This window comes from Cornus florida, unplaced genomic scaffold (assembly GCF_030987335.1).
Source record: "Cornus florida cultivar Cherokee Brave unplaced genomic scaffold, ASM3098733v1 CherokeeBrave_3.0.0_Hap2_Chr03, whole genome shotgun sequence".
Taxonomy (NCBI): Eukaryota; Viridiplantae; Streptophyta; class Magnoliopsida; order Cornales; family Cornaceae; genus Cornus; species Cornus florida.
In genome coordinates this window covers 33147610-33165463 of record NW_026775573.1, presented here as the reverse complement: position 1 = coordinate 33165463, position 17854 = coordinate 33147610, and the positions used below count along the sequence as shown (strand labels likewise).

The 17854-nt window shown below is 37.7% G+C and overlaps 1 pseudogene; it reads left to right on the top strand.

Moving 5' to 3' along the window:
* Positions 1–13815: 13815 nt before the first annotated feature.
* Positions 13816–13914, top strand: LOC132302035 (small nucleolar RNA R71; annotated as a pseudogene).
* Positions 13915–17854: the final 3940 nt, after the last annotated feature.

Sequence of the window (17854 nt, the reverse complement as noted above, 5' to 3'; positions counted from 1 at the left end):
TTTATATATGTATCTTGTGGTTTCTACTTGATGTATATGGATTAATACTTTCAATTGATTATCTATTTCTAATCATATGTCTATGTATGCTATAATGGATGATTCATGTGCTTTTCTCTATATTTAATGGAATTTATACATGTCTATGTGTATGGATGAAGTTAATCTAGTGATAATCAAAACATAGTGCTTAATTGAACACTCTTGTAATTTATTTAATGGTTCACACTTGTTTCTTGATGGATTGTGCCACACCTTTAGCTTACTTAGTTTAATTTTCATATCTTTAGTGCAGATGTAGTGTAGTTGCTTTAGATTCATAGATAGGTGGACAATTTATTCTTGTTCCTTGGTGTTCCATACTTATTGTAATGACCCTGTCATTTTCTTCCTTTTCTTCCTCAAATTTTGCAGATAAATTTTTTTTGTTGTCTTTTCTTTTCTGTGGATGGTTTTCGTCACTTAGTGTCATCTCGAGTGCTCAAAATTGGTTTCTGAGACTCTTTCATGTGAATTGACAACTTTTTTGAGGACCGAGTCATTTTTGCATTTTTTATTTTTGGACACTATGCGTTATTTCGTCTTTTCCCTATTCTGTCATTTTCCCTATTTCGTCTTATCTTCGTTTGTCAGTTTTTGGCACAACCTCACTTCTTGTGCTCGGAGTTGGTTTTTGACTTCACGTATCCTTAGCTTGAGTGGTTTCCACGAAATACGTATCTTTACTTTTGCAAGAAAGTACTCTGGTTGCTCCCGGTGCTCATAAGGGCATGGATGCATAAATCTTTGGAATTAATTTCATTTCTTGGGGTGTTTTTCATAAATATCTTTTGAAGCTATTTTGTTTTAGGGGCATCTAAGAAAATATCTTTTTCATTCTGGGGAAGTTTCGCAATTAACCCTTTTTGTAGGGGCCATTGTGCAATTAACGAAAGTTATTGCAAAATGTCTCGTCTGGAGCCTGGATCCTCGTACGGGATTTATTTTAACTTTTTGCTGACTTGTAAATTCATAGAATTCTATTCTGGTCGTTTTTCTCCAACTTCAGAGTTTCTGGACCCGATTGTTGCCGAACTTGTTCGGGGCATAACTTTCTGGTCGGGACTCAGTTTTTGATGCCGTTTCTTCTGTTGTTCATATTTTCTCATTTTAAATCTTTTTGTTCACAGAGTTTTTCCGTTTGAACGTATTTGCTCAAAATCCACTTTTCCAGACCCGGCGGGGCCCTTTCGGGGCACTTTTTGTGATTTACTATAAATAGGTGCCTTAAAGAAGAAAAATCAGATTTTCTTCTTCTTCCTCCCCTCCTTGCATGACCAAAGGCAGCCATGGATGCCCAAAGAGCTTCCATCTTCTCTCTCCTCCTTTAACCTACTTTTCCTAATTGAAAATCCTTCGGCCTTTGCATTTGTTGCTCGCCTCGTTGTGCTCTACCATTACCCCTTATTAGAAACCATTTCTGACCAAATTTTGAGTTTGGGATTTAGGCCAAGTTTGGATTTTCATGGGGCTTCTTGGAGATTCATATAGATCGTGTTGTCCCTGACAAAACCTAGGAGTTTCGTTGGATTCAGAGCCATTTCGTTTTGATGGCTTTTGAGATTTTCAACTCAAATTGAGGTAGGGGGTGTCTTAGGATTATATTTATGTTATACTGATTGTTATATGAGCATATACAATTTGTGAGCATGTTTTGTTTAAGATTTAGAATTTAATTTAATTAATTTCTATATTTAAAATTTAACTCATATGGCTTTGTGTATAACATGGAATTAAATTGTGGCATACTAGGAAATTAAATTTTAGTATATTGATTAACATATACTAAATTTGGGGCATTTAGATAAGAATTACAAAATTTATTTAATATTTATCTTTTGTGAAAGTTTAATTCACATTGTGATAGCAAACATGAAATCATGATGTAATGTGATATTTGGATAGGCCTTGGCATGTTCTCTAACATAGATTAAATTGAGGGCATTTGGAATTGTTTAAAAATCTAGAGGAAATTAATTAATTAGCTTGATTAATTTTGTTTTAAGTGTTTTAGTCACTTAACTTGTCATTTGATGATATATATGTGATGACCATGACATGTCCTTCAAAATATATTAAATTGAGGTTATTTGGGATTAACTTGGGATTTAGAGAATTTAACTATTTATGTTTAATTAAATTCTATTTTATTGCTCCATGGATTTAATTGCATTTTGGAAGTTGTTTTTATATTTAAATCATGGATTTGGATTTGGTGTATGTTCACTTGATTACTTTTGAGCTTTGGATAACATAGTTGTTACTTTTATATTTATGAGAATATGTTTTTCCTTATTGAATATATTGTTGCTATGTGTAAGGAATTGCACACTTTGTATTTGACATCTTTCATGCCATAATAGTTGTAGACTTTGAGCATGTATTTTATAAGTTTCCAAAATTGGATTGTGCTTGGTAAATAGTTGATATCTTGTATATACATGTTGATATATATATACATTGTTGCACAGTTTGTTGATTTTAGAAACTTGGGGATGTCGTTGTTTGGCTACGGCTAGGACTTGGTTCTAGTGCGGGGGATTGTCCCTCTATATAGTCTAGTGCGCACATAGGGAGGTTACCCATGGGCTAGTAACTCTAAAGTAACTATGTTGTCGGTCTGATCCGGCGTGACGTCCGAGAATCCACTTTGTTTGATTTTGTATTTCATTTCAAGTTGATAATTAGATGATATCGTAACTTGTTGTTCTTTGTTTGATTTCCCATTTTAAGTTGCAAGATGTTAACTTCGAGAAATCATGCTTTAAGCGTTGTATTAGAAGTTCCAATGTTGGTTAAATTGCATCGATGTCATAATTTGTGTTTTGATGTTCAAATGTAGTTTAGGAATGATCCTATAGATTCACTTTAAACATAGACGTTAGGTGGCATGATCCACTCTTGTTGTTTTCGTATCTTGGATTTCAAGTTGAAAACTTTGAGAATCTATATCTTGTTACTTTGTATAACATTTTTCCATGTTGTTTGAATTGCATGAACAATGTGATTATGCTAGAAATGTTTTAAGGTAGCTTAGGATGCTTCCTGAGTCTCATTTTGACATAGACGTTAGGTGGCATGATCCTTTTTGATATGTTTCACCTTAAGGTGATAAAATTGTAAAATGCTAGGTGGATGCATGCTCATCTCCTATGAGTAGCTTTATGTTACTCACCCCTACGATACTGGGGCATATTTTAGGTACAGGACTCAAGATTTGAAGATTCCATTGTTCCTTGGATGGCTTACAGTTTCTAAGTTTCTATTTTATGCAAGTGTTAGCATAAGTGCCTCTTTGTAGCCCTATTTGTTTAAACTTGTATTTGTGTTTTCCATCTTTGTGGGGGGTTTCATCTTTGTGTTTCTCCAAAAAATGCCATCTTGGCCCTCAAAAATCCATATTTGTCCGGAAAATCCTTGCTGCCAGGTTTTGTAGATTTTTAGTGCAAATGTACTTGGTACTATTCATCAACTTTTTTTTGAAAAGTGTAACGACCGATCCGAAACTTCCGGGGGTCTTGTGGGTGTATTTTAAGATTGTATTTTCAATTTAGGCAATCTAAAAACCTCCCGAAGCCCTATTTCCTTTCTTTGGGCAGCAGCTCAGAGAAATTTTTACCCCCTTGACCAGATTTTCTTGGGGGCATTCTAGGCATTTTACAATGCATTTTTTTTGTTTCCGTTTGCGATCAGGGTAGGAAACTTGATTTTAGGGGGGGTTTCTTCTTTGAGTTTTTCCAGAAAAGTCCGTTTAGATGCCCATTTTTACTCTCAGTTGCAACAGTAGTGGGTTGACGGCACTGTAGCTATCATGGCCTTCGTCGGGCCGTCGCGACGTCGATTTTGTTTTTGACCTTTCTCCCTCATCCGGACACCAAATCAAGTGAATTTTTTTTTTTTGAAATTGATTAATTTTTCATTGTCTATCCAACGGTGTGCTCAGTTGCACCCAGATATTTCTGGATAATTACCAATTTACCCCTTTTAGCATTATTGCTCGTTTTTCTTTGTTTTGTCTTTTCTCCTTCGTCCGGAATCCGAATAATAAAATTCTTAAGTCCATCATGATTAGTTTTTCATTGTCCTCCCAGTGGTGTGCTCGATAGCACTTGAATCCACTTTTTTTGTAAAATGACCATTTTGCCCCTAGGTTCCTTTTTGTCCATTTTTGAAACGACTCTTCCGCATTTATTTTCCTTTGGGTTCTATGACCTCATTGAGGGTCACATTGGTGTCTTAGAGATGCATTGTATCTCTAGAGACCATTGTTTCACCTTTCGCTTCCGCATTTCGGATCCGTTATCGGGTCATTTTTTGGTCATCACTGAAACACCGGGTTTACAAAACTTGGGCCGCCATACTTGGTGGGTATGTGCCGTCGCACCATATGTTTGAGAGTGTGCATTAAGGCGAGGGCCAAGTTTTACATTTATAAAGCAACTACTACCTTCACTAAAAATATAGCTAGGGTGAGTAGGGATCGTCCCAAGGGATTGGAGTCGTACTTGAATGTGGAATCGCAACTAGGGTCAGTAGGTCAAATGATCAAACAATTGATTGGTTGGTTGTTTAAGCTAGAGAGCTACTAAATTAAATTAAGTAAGAATGCAATGCTAAAGAGAGTAAGTAAGGGAGAGATAGATCTTGAGGTTTAGAGATCACCACCAAGCAATGCATTTCTATATCATTGACAAGTGATTAATCAGGGCAAATAGTGGGTTCCAATAGTGGTGTGTATCTATTTGGTTGATTCAATAAGTAAGGATGACTAGTTAAGCATGTATTGTCTAAACATCATGTGAAAGGCACAATATATCTAAGCTATAAAGCATATATTATCTAAAAAACATGTGAAAGGCACAATAAATCAAAACAAGTTATTAATCCTTTCATTAAGCTCACAATCCAAATACAACACAAGGATAGAGACATGTGCTAATTGCATTCACAAGCTTAGATCATCAAACAACAAGCATAGATTGTCCTCCCATTTAACACTACACTACAACTACACTACATCTACACTACTAGCATGAAAATAAACTATGGGAGAGGCACAATCCATCAAGAGGTAAGCATGTACCATCAAGAGAATCACAAAAGCATTCTTTTAAGCACAATATTTTGACAATCTCTAAATCTATAGCATCAATACACATAGACATGCATCAATAGCACAAAATCTAGAGATAAACACATGAACATCTATTCTGGCATACATAGACATATGGATAGAATGAAATGATCAATTGGAAGCATTAAACCACATAAATCATTGAATAAACAAGATCTATATATATCAAAGTGTCAAAACATCAATTACAACACTAATCCCTCAATAATACACAAGATTAAGATATAGAAAGCATGCTTGGGGCTAACTCTAGCCCCAAGAGGATGTCTAGCCACTCATAGTGATGATGCTCCAACCCTTAAGGGCTAACTCCATGGAAGAGGTTTGCTCCTTGTTAATGAAGATCTCCAATGGTCTCTCTAGCCTCCTCCTCCTCTCTAAACTTCCTCTCCAAGAGATGATATGAAAAGTAATGTTGGCTCCCCCTTTGAAAAAACAATCCTTATCCTTATATAGGTAGGTAAAAATAACACCCAAAATGAGCTGGGGTCATGCACACAATATTCTCCAATGATTGGATAAAGGACAACTTTCAATGAGCTGGAATTTTAACTTTTTTGCACTAGAGGAAATTCGATCGATCCAAAAGTAAGTTAGATCGATCGAACTTAGGCTGGATTGATCCAACTGGCTAAGCTTTTTGGAAAAAGACAAATCTGAGATATTTATGGGAGTTATTTATGGAAAAAAGACAAAAGTGGTTGGTGGGTGGTATAGCCGTGGATAGGATCAATCATTTGGATAAAAACAAAGGTGTTTGATCGATCGAAGAACGATGTTGGATCTATCGAACTTTTAGACTTAAGTACTTTGGGTCAAGGCTTGGATCTATCTTGAAGTGCTGAGCTTGATCAATGTTTGATCGATCGAACTTTGGACTTGGATCGATCGAACTTGCTGTTTTGCTTCATTTTGCTTCTTTCTTCCTCCACTTTGCTCCTTTCTTCGTTCAATCCCAGAATTGCTTCAATTAAGCTCTTATTTGGCTGAGTTAGCTTATTTTTGGGATAAGTGCCTGAAAATGGAAATAATATGAAATCAATCTAAAATGGTAAAGTAAGATAGATAAAGGTTCTAGAATGGCTAAGTTTAAGGGGTTTAAATACGCACTTTTTAGTGCTCATCACACCCCCAAACTTTAATATTGCTAGTCCCTAGCAATGAACTAAAAAGTAAAGGAATGAAATGAACAACTAAACAACTATAACTAGAAAGCAATGAAATGAATAACGCCACTTTCGTAGGGAACACGATGGCACTTAGCACATGCAACAAGCCTTTTAAACCCCTAGGTTACCCCTAGTGGACGAGTAAAGTCTCGTGAGGGTTTTCAGAAATGGTACCCACAAACATTAAGCTCATTCTTTCAAAAGAGGCACCAAAATTGCAAACAAGCATTGGGAGAAAACTACCTCAAGTATGCAATTTTTCGACCCTTTCTAAGCAATCTCTCAAAATTTCAACATCAAGCAAGCAAGTATGGTCCTCCACACATCAAGAAAATGATCATGCAAATCAAAACAACTCTAGAATTCTTTTGAGTGGACCAGCATCAATATGTTGTTATCTTAGCCAACTAAAAAATTAATCACATCCTTACCCTCAAACTAGCATACAAATCTAATACCGATCATCAAGACAAAAAGTGGACCTTTTATTAAAGCTTTATTGTTTTAGGTGCGCTTATTCTTTTCACTCATTTTATTTATTTATTTATTTATTTATTATTATAGGACCAAAGATGGAAGCATAGTGCAATGTATTAATCTATTAAGCTTTCTAGCGATTCATGAGATCGAGCGTTAGGTTAATGACTCCCAAACCAGACGGCTTTAGGGCACTAGGCATTCAAACACCCCTACGGACTTACAAGCTCAAATCAACTAGGCTACAATTCAAGACAATAACCATCTAATCATTTCCTACTTCTTACCTCTTTGGGAGAAGTCCTTACTTTTTTTTGCTTTTGTTTTTGCCCCTTTTTTTTTTTTTTTTTTAAATGAACAAGTTCAATTATTAACCTAGAGTTTGGGCCCTCCACCTTTCAGTGCGAGAAGTTTAGTGCTTAATGAGGCTAGAATCTCGGCTACTTAGTGAAAAGGGGTTGTTATCCACCTTTATCAAGAATGAAAGCTTTCAATGCATTACTAGCTCAATTGGGATATAACCAATTCAATAATCAACAAAGCATGTACCCCATGAATGAATGCTAGTGTGCGCCGGTGCTAGTGTAGAAAACTAGAGTGAATCTCAAAACAATCACAAAATCAAGATGATGTGGACCACAAGTGCAAGCAAGATATCAATCTTTTGAAAAATTTACTCCTAAATGGCATTCATAAGACATACAAGGAGTATTGGACTCTCAAGTCAAGCAATTTTTAAATTTTAAGCAATATAGTCCTCAGAAGATCAAGATCATAGCTAGGTATGGACCAATTATAGAAATATCCCTCAAATACACGAGTCATGCTAAAAGTTTGAATTTAAAACTATCAATATAGAGTACCATTCCCCCCAAACTTAAATTGCACAATGTCCTCAATGTGCAAAGAGAACAAAGGAAAGAGTATATCAGTACAACTGAGCAAGAATGATCGGGACTGAAGTATCCAAAGTGGGTGGCATGGCCCCCCCAAACTTGGGATGAACTGTGGTCTTGAAAATTGGCACTTGGATAAACTTATCAGATAACAAAATGGGATAATCAGTGCACAGTGAACATGCAAGTGTAAATGGGATAAATAGATAACGAAATGAGAGAGGTATAAGGGTAGTCCTGAAAATTGGGTAGCACTGTCTCACTAAAGTCACTATGATGCACCTGATGGAGTCAAACATACAGATATGAGAATATAATCATATTACATCCATAACAAAAACAGATATATAAAATAAATAAAGTGTAGGTACAACAAAAATATCAAAGCCGACAGACCGGCTATAAAAATAATACAGTGACAATAATAAAGTATCAAAAGGAGAGAGGGATCATAAGATAGAAAAGAGTGGGAGCTCAGGAAGATGAGGTAGGACGGGCAGGTCTGGCTCCGTGGATGTCTATAGATAAATCTCTGAACATGGTCACGACATCCGTGCGAAAGGTAGCGAACTCCGCTCTGTGGGACGTGAGGTCAGCTCTGATGGCAACAACAGTGTCCTCGAGCGTCTGTAGATGCACTCCAAAGCCGGGGGTCAAGTCTGGTATGGAGGAGTCAGAAGATAGCTCCTGGGTTTACTCCTGCTCGTGGATAGGTGACCTGGCTGGAGAATGCTGAACTGCGTCATCCGCTGAGTGCTCCAAGTCAATGTCTATATCAATGTCATCATGCTCGGCAGCTGGATCGATTGGTGCATCGTCCGCTGCGGGAGCTGCTGCTGGTGGCTCTGCTGGTGCCGGGGCTGCCTATACTGCTACCTCCTCCTCTAACTCTAGCTCTGTAGCCGCTAGTACGGCATGGGTTTGTAGGCGAATGATAATAGCTCGTAGCTCTTATCCCAGTCCTTTTTGAGGAAGTGACGGGAACCTTTCTCGGGGTCCTTCTGCGGGTGGATGGGATAGTGCTGGTCTATGAGAATCTGGGTGATGAGGTGGCTGAATGGAAGAGACTTAGCCCTTCCGGGCGTCTCCTTGCTGACGTACTCATCGTAAAGCTTCCTCATCACGCTCTAGATAAGCGCAGGAATAGACACCCAGTGGCCGGTATAGAAGGCGTACAGGGCTTCTAGATAGTCGTCCCACCTATGAATCTTGTGCTTGGCCATGTATATGTTTCAGTAGAGCACCGAATCTATAAACCACAGGTCATCTGGCAAGAATGTCCAAGTGGCGAAGGTCTCGCCACTGATGTGGTGACTTGTGAGAAAAACTGCCATATCGGTGTAAGAAGGCCTGTGGAGCCTAGGATATGTCTACTATAGCTCGGGTAGGCACCGATGTGGACAGCTAGTCGAACGGGCTAGAGTATCCACTGCAATAGTGATCTCATGGCCACCGATAAAGGTGATGAGCTCGGTTGTAGTGCGTTGCGACGGTCGGAGTTTCTGGTAGAACAACCGTGCCATTCGCGGGTAGATCGGCTCTGTGACTGGGGCAAGAATAGCTGAGAGGCCTTGCTGAATGATGTCCTGGAAGGCAGATCGAGTCAGCACCGATCTAGAGAAGAATGCGGTGTCGAATACTGACTAGTCATGTGTGCATATCGAGGCGCGAGTTTGTCGCGCTGTAAAGGAGCTGGCTGAACAGGTGGAGCCGGCTGAGCTGGCTGCTCAGCGCCTCTATGCGATGGAGATGGTGATGGAGTGAATGTTGGATGAGCTGGCGACTGGGGTGGAGTAGGGTGTAATGGCTCCTCTGTATGGGAGGGCTGCGCAGTCTCCTCTGTCCACTATTGGACTCTCCTCTGTATATGTTTGGGGCTAGGATCCCGGACATGAGATGGACCGGCCCCGTCGTCAAGTCTGTGTCTGGTGCCAGGACGGTGTCTACATGCTACAGTCTTGACGTGAGCTATAGTCTGCAAATAGAATTTCAAGAGTTAGTGCCAGCATATATAGAATATAAGGCACAATATAAAAACATGTATGTCAGATAAGATAAACAAAACAAGATATCGCATGATTGTATGCAAATGGCAGAATATGAAACATGCCAAACAATGTGAGTATGAAATGCATCAAATGTGGAATATCACAGGCATTGGGCATATATAAGGTAGCATGAACATAAAATAAGATGAATAGAGTGTGTATATGAGATCTGTGAAATTCGATCGATCATAAAAAGAAATGAGATCGATCACAAAAGTTGGATCGATCGAAGGTTGAGTTGGATCGATCGCAAATATTAGATCAATCATAAATTTGTTCGATCGATCGAACAGTGCGACGATGAAACCTAACAGTCATAGATCTGTGACTTTTGAAGAACGGGGCCCACACGAACGTGTTCGTGGGCCCTACAACACATCAAATCAACAATTCCCATCACCCAAACATGGCCCATACTCCCAAATCAAACAAAAATATCAAAAATATATACAACGATATACATATATATATATATATATATACATATTTCAAGCATCAACAATAGAGGTTCAATCATATATAAAGCATGAATCCAACATATAAACCATGTATGCACGAGATTGAAGCTTGAAATCGACTAGTGAGGTCTCGGATCTTACCCAAATCGAAGGGAGATATGGATGCAAAGAGGGAGGGATGAAACCGAGATGAGAGAGAGAGAGAGAGAAGCTTGGTTCTCGCCGGAGATGGAAGATATGAGCTACAGGAGATGATTTACAGTAGAAGGGAATGAGAGGCTAGGGTTTGATGTGTTGAGATCGATCCAAATGATCGATCTCAAGACCCTTTGATCTTTTTTTTTTTTAAAAAAAAAAACATGTCCCGACTAGTTTGATCGATCGAAAATGAGTTGTGATCGATCGAACTTTGATGAACTCCTTTCAAAGTATTTTTGGATTTTTGGTTTTTTTTTTTAATTAAATAATTAATTAAAAACTAAATAAATTAAAATATTTTTGAATTTTTGAAAACTTGTTGAAAATTGAAACAAAATAAAATGAGAGTGAAAATAGAATAAAATAAAAATGAAAATATTTTTGGATTTTTGAAAAGTTAAAAAGTCGAACTAAAGTTAAAACAATGAAATGAAGATTTGTGATCGATCGAATCAATAGTTTGATTGATCATACAGGGAGCAAAAATATATAGGTTTTTGGTTCAAAAATTTGGCTAAGTGTTGGAACATGAGATCGATCGAACTAGGAAGTTGGATCGATCGAAGAACTTTCAGATCGATCTTAGAATGTTTCGAACAATTAGATAGCGAGCTGAAAATATGCAGGTGGATGCAGGCTCAAAATTTTTCTAAGTGTTGAGGCATGAGATCGATCGAACTTGGAAGTTAGATCAATCGAATGTCTCTTAATCGATCTGAGAATTAGTTCGAACGATGGGATAGAGAGGTGATTTGGATGCAGGTTCTGCAGGCTCAAAAATATTCTAAGTGTCAACACTCAAGATCGATCGAACAGCATAGTTGGATCGATCGAAGGTCCTATGATTGATCCAACTGAGAACTAAGATCGTAGATTTTTCTTGGATCGATGGGACAGAGAGCCTATTTGGATGCAGGCTTAAAAATTTTCTAAGGGTTGGATTCAGATGGAAGTTCGATCGATCGAACTCAGGTATGAGATCGATCGAACTTACGCAGAATGCTCAAAAATAACATGAAAGCTTATGCAATCCTAACCAAAGTTCCTTGAAATGCATTTGAACCAAAAACAAGTATCTAAACTTCGCAAGAAATGAAATGAAAGATAGAAATGGGGGAGGAATAGGGTTTTGACACCCTACAAATACCTTTGCTAGTCTTTAACGTCTCTAGCAAGACATTAAGCTCTTTTAGCCCGGATCAAAGATCTTATAATGCATCCCCTCCTTGTTGGGGTGATGGATGCTTTGAACTCTACCCAACAAATAGTCCTTTGAAGAACTTGTTGGATCAAGCTCAAAAGAGGCTTTTGATCCTTTGTCTATGCCATCAAAACTTTTAGGCTTTCATACCCTTTCAAAGCAAGAATTTGAAACAACACTTTAAGAATGCAAGGTTGAAGATGATCCTTTGGAAGTTTTAGTTTTACACAAAAGTTCATTTCCTTGACATTGAAGATCATGACATTTTTCTACAACATTGACCTTTCCTTTATATTTGTCAAATGAATTGGGTGTGGGATTAAAGATATTCAACTTCACCTTCATGTGGCCAAATGAAATCTTCATTATCCCCGTCCTACAATTTATGTTGGCATTAGCGGTTGCCAAGAAAGGACGTCCAAGGATAACGGGAATTTGGCTCTTAGGATTGGAAATCGGTTCCGTATCTATGACAACGAAATCAACGGGAAAGAAGAATTTATCAATCTTAATCAAAACATCTTCAATGACACCTCTAGGCTTTTTAATAGATCAGTCGGCAAGTTACAAAACTACCGACATTGGTTTCAATTCACCTAAGCCTAGTTTGACATAAACCGAGTAAGGAAGAAGGTTAACACTTGCTCCTAAGTCAAGAAGCGCCCGATTCATGATATGTTCACCAATGATGCATGATGTAGTGGGTGAACCGGGGTCCTTAAACTTTGGAAGAGTATTATGTTGCAAAATTGAGCTTACTTGCTCGGTCAAAATCACTTTTCTTGGTGCTTGGCTCTTGTTCTTCCGCTTTTGGGTGCGAAGATCTTTTAAAAACTTGGCATAAGCTGGAATTTGCTTGATTGCATCCAAAAGTGGGAGATTAACTTTTACTTGCCTAAACATTTCCAAAATCTCATTGGTCTTGACTTTTTGCTTTTCTTTTGAAATAGACCCTTTCAAGGCGTCCGGAAATGGAACTTTTGGCTTGAAAACATTTTGAGAATTTTCTTTTAAAGCCTCTTCAACACAAGAAGTTTTCGAATCATTTTGTTTCAAATCATTTTTCAACAAAACTTCTTTCTCAACATCATTTTTCAAGACTTCTTTGTCAAACACATTTTTCAAAACTTTCTCATTTGTAAGATCATGTGTATGCAATGAAGGAGGAATGTGATATGAAACGGGACGGGTGATAACTTGAGGTTGCACCGGTTCACTCTCTTCATTGGTCATTTATACTTGATTGTCCATAACTCTACCACTCCGCAAGGTAGTCACCGCATTAACATGTTCAATGGTATGCCCTTCCGATGAGGAATGCGTTTCCACAACACATAGTTGCTTAGGCGGGGCATTAATAGACATCTTTCCCTTCTCTCTAGCATTAAGAGTGCTAGCTATTTGCCCTACTTGGGTTTCTAGCTTTGCAATAGATTGAGAGTGAGAATGAAGCAATTGTGTGTTAGCCTCTAAAGTGCCCAAAACATTTAAAACTTTCTCTTCAAAAGTGGGACTTTGAGAATTACCTTGGGAATATAATTGGTTGGGAAAATGAGAATCAGAGAATTGATTCCCTTGTGATTGGTATGGCCTATAACCTTGGGATCCTTGGTTTTGAAGTGGAGGTGGAATTTCCCTTGGAAACCGCCTTGGGAAAGGTTTAAACCTTCTCCTAGGTTTTTACAAGAGAAATTTGGATGATTCCTCCAACTTAGATTATAATGAGTACCATAAGGATTGTTCCCTTTGTTCACAAAAGTTGCATTGACTTGCTTATTAGGTTCACTTTGCACTTATCCATGAGGACAATGAGAAGTAGAATGAAGAACACTAGAACAAGTCACACATGTTTTATTTGATGCATGATGAGAATGGTTAGGGAAGGAAGTTACTTGGTTCGCCGAGTTTTGGTTAATCAAAAATTAATCAAACCTTTGAGACAAAAACTTCATTTCGGCGGCTATCTTTTTTGAATGTTCGACTTGATGTAAGCCTACACTCTTCCTACCTTGTGATTTCTACCATTCTTGGATGATAGTGTTCTATGCAAAGAATTTTCACTCATGCTTTCATAGAGACGCCATACGTCATCCTCATGCCTATCAATGTAAGAGCCACCCATAGAAGCATCAACCATGCCCTTATAATTATCCGATAAGCTCTCAAAAAAATATTGAACTAATTGCCATTTGGGCATGTCATGGTGTGGACACTTCCTTAGTAATTCATTGAAGCGTTCCCATGCCTCATGGAATATCTCCCCATCCCCATGTGTAAATTCTTGAATTGAAATCCTCATGGCATTGGTCTTAGAAACCGGATAGTACTTCTTCAAAAACTCTTGTTGCATTTCTGCCCAAGAAGTGATTAAAAAAGGCCTAAGATTGTTAAACCAATACTTTGCTTTGTCTTTAAGGGTGAATAGAAAAAGTTTAAGCCTTAAGACTTCTTCCTGCATGTCCATGTATTTCACGGTAGAACAAACTTCAAGAAACTCATCCAAATGCTTGTAAGGTTCTTCACTAGGAAGTCCATGAAAGTTAGGAAGCATTTGAATGGTTTGTGCTTTAATTTCATAATGGTGTGCTCGAAATGGTGGCAATTGAGTGCATGTGGGTGCATTATATTCATTTGGCACATAATGGTCTCTCAAAGAAAGTGGTGGGTTAGCAACTTGAGGTGCAACATGAACACCTTGGTTATGAATTCCTTGATTAATGACGGGAGGTTGTGGAGCATACATTAGTCTTGGCATTCCATACGGAACTTGGCCTTGTTGTTGTGGTGGTGGGTAAATGTATGGCCTAGGCATGCCTAATGGTACTTGAATGTTCTCATTGTGCACATTTGGATGAAGGATGTCTTGTTGGTCTATGTGACCAATGTCCTTAATATGGTCATCATTATGGTCATCCATTGAAAATTTGGCTCTATTCGAACTTCCTCTTCCCCTAGGATTTCTAATGATAGATTCAAGATGCAAATCAAGAAGGGCAAGAGTTGGTCTTAATGAACGACGTCCATGCATGCACAATACAAAACATAAGAAACACAAAGAATGACAAATATTATGCCTTCACAACAACGTAATGAATCTCCCTCCACAAACACTTAACCCATATTCCTATGCTTTAACAAAGAAGATACAAAGAATAATAAAATAGCCTCCATGCGGGCTCACGATTTATCTAAGAATTGAATTACAAGCCTCCAAGCGGGCTGACGATTTAACTAAGGAATTGAGTAAAGAATGTCTCACAAAGGTCCTTTAGCACTTCAACTCCAAATTTTAAAGCTTAGCTTAGCAATTTTTTTTAAGTTTTTAGCATTTTTCCTTTCTTTGCTTGCTTGAATTGAATGCTTAATGGCTCCTTTGCTTGCTTCCTCTCCAACAATGCACCTAGTGAAGTAAGAACAACACAATAAGTAACCAAAAAGAAAAGTGAAATCAAAGTAAAGAAAAGACACGATCAAAAGAGTACTAATTCCTAATGAATTCCACAAATACGACATTGCCTAATCCCCGGCAACGGCGCTAAAAACTGGTGGGTGCGTGTCCCCGCACCACACGTTTGAGAGTGTGCATTCAGGCGAGGGCCAAGTTTTACATTTATAAAACCACTACTACCTTCACTAAAAATATAGCTAGGGCGAGTAGGGATCGTCCTAAGGGATTAGAGTCGTACTTGAATGTGGAATCGCAACTAGGGTTAGTAGGTCGAATGATCAAATAATTGATTGGATGGTTGTTTAAGCTAGAGAGCTACTAAATTAAATTAAGTAAGAATGCAATGCTAAAGAGAGTAAGTAAGGGAAAGATAGATCTTGAGGTTTAGAGATCACCACCAAGCAATGCATTTCTATATCATTGACAAGTGATTAATGAGGGCAAATAGTGGGTTGCAATAGTGGTGTGTATGTATTTGGTTGATTCAATAAGCAAGGATGACTAGTTAAGCATGTATTATCTAAACATCATGTGAAAGGCATAATATATCTAAGCTATGAAGCATATATTGTCTAAACAATATGTGAAAGGCACAATTAATCAAAATAAGTTATTAATCCTTTCATTAAGCTCACAATCCAAATACAACACAAGGATAGAGACATGTGCTAATTGCATTCACAAGCTTGGATCATCAAACAACAAGCATAGATTGTCCTCCCATTTAACACTACACTACAACTACACTACATCTACACTACTAGCATGAAAATAAACTAGGGGAGAGGCACAATCCATCAAGAGGTAAGCATGTACCATCAAGAGAATCATAAAAGCATTCTTTTAAGCATAATGTTTTGACAATCTCTAAATCTATAGCATCAATACACATAGACATGCATCAATAACACAAAATCTAGAGATAAACACATGAACATCTATTCTAGCATACATAAACATATGGATAGAATGAAACGATCAATTAGAAGCATTAAACCACATAAATCATTGAATAAACAAGATCTAAATATATCAAAGTGTCAAAACATCAATTACAACACTAATCCCTCAATAATACATAAGATTAAGATATAGAAAGCATGCTTGGGGCTAACTCTAGCCCAAAGAGGATGTCTAGCCACTCATGGTGATGATGCTCCAACCCTCAAGGGCTAACTCCATGGAAGAGGTTTGTTCCTTGTTGATAAAGATCTCCAATGGTGTCTCTAGCCTCCTCCTCCTCTCTAAACTTCCATGAAAAGTAATGTTGGCTCCCCCTTCAAAAAAACAATCCTTATCCTTATATAGGTAGGTCAAAATGACACCCAAAATGAGCTGCGGTCGTGCACACAATATTCTCCAATGATTAGATAAAGGACAACTTTCAATGAGCTAGAATTTTAACTTTTTCACACTGGAGGAAATTCGATCGATCGAAAGGAAGTGAGATCGATCGAACTTAGGCTGGATCGATCCAACTGGCTAAGCTTTTTGGAAAAAAGCAAATCCGAGATATTTATGGGAAAAGGACAAAAGTGGTTGGTGGGTGGTACAGCCGTGGATAGGATCAATCATTTGGATAAGGAAAAAGGTGTTCGATCGATCGAAGAATGATGTTGGATCGATCAAACTTTTGGACTTAAGTGCTTTGGGTCAAGGCTTGGATCTATCATGAAGTGCTGAGATCGATCAATGTTCGATCGATCGAACCTTGGACTTGGATCGATCGAACTTGCTACTTTGCTTTATTTTGCTTCTTTCTTCCTCCACTTTGCTCCTTTCTTCGTTCAATCCCAAAATTGCTTGAATTAAGCTCTTATTTGGTTGAGTTAGCTTATTTTCGGGATAAGTGCCTGAAAATGAAAATAATATGAAATCAATCTAAAACAGTAAAGTAAGATAGATAAAGGTACTAGAATGGCTAAGCTTAAGGGGTTTAAATACGCACTTTTCAGTGCTCACTAACACTTATGAATGACAAGGGTGTATGTTTCTAGATAGTTGTGTGTGTATAAATTGTGGTTTCAATGAATGCATTTTGGTCTCATTTGATAGGTTGTGCTTTCCATTTGAATTGACTAGACAATCTAATCTTAATTGTCATTAAAGCCTAGTTTCAATTAATGTCACACACACACACAAGTTACAATTCAATTTCCCCATTGATATACTATTACTAGTGTCTAGTGAAGTCAAGCTTAGTGGTGAGCTCTAGTACCCCAAGTTCTCTCCTCTATATCTTTTCCCTATCTTCTATAATTATTGTATTTTGCTTACTTTAATTAGTTTACATTGTAGTTTAATTAACCAAACAAACCTCATTTTGATCACTCGACCTACTAACCCTACCTTGTTTCCATTTCCAAACACGCCCATAATACCTTGGGACGATCCTTACTCACCCTAGCTATATTTTTAGTTAGAGGTAGTAGTGGCTTTTATAAATTTAAAACTTGGCCACATTGCACATTCACATTCTTAGCACATTTTTAGGCTTTGGTTCGGCGACACACTAAGTTTTTGGTGCCGTTGCTGGGGATTTGATTTGGCAATGCCGTGTTTTGGAAACAAATAGGAATTAGTACTCTTTTGATTATGTCTTTACTTTATTTTATTTTCAGTTACTTATTGTGTTTGTTCTTGATTGACTAAGTGAATTGAGCAAGGAAGTTGAGTAAATCAGAATTCTAAGCAAGGAGCTAAGCTAAGCATAAAAGGGCGAAAATCTAAAAATTTGCAAAGCATAGCAAGGCTTGAAATTTGAAAGTTGAATTAAAGTTACTTAA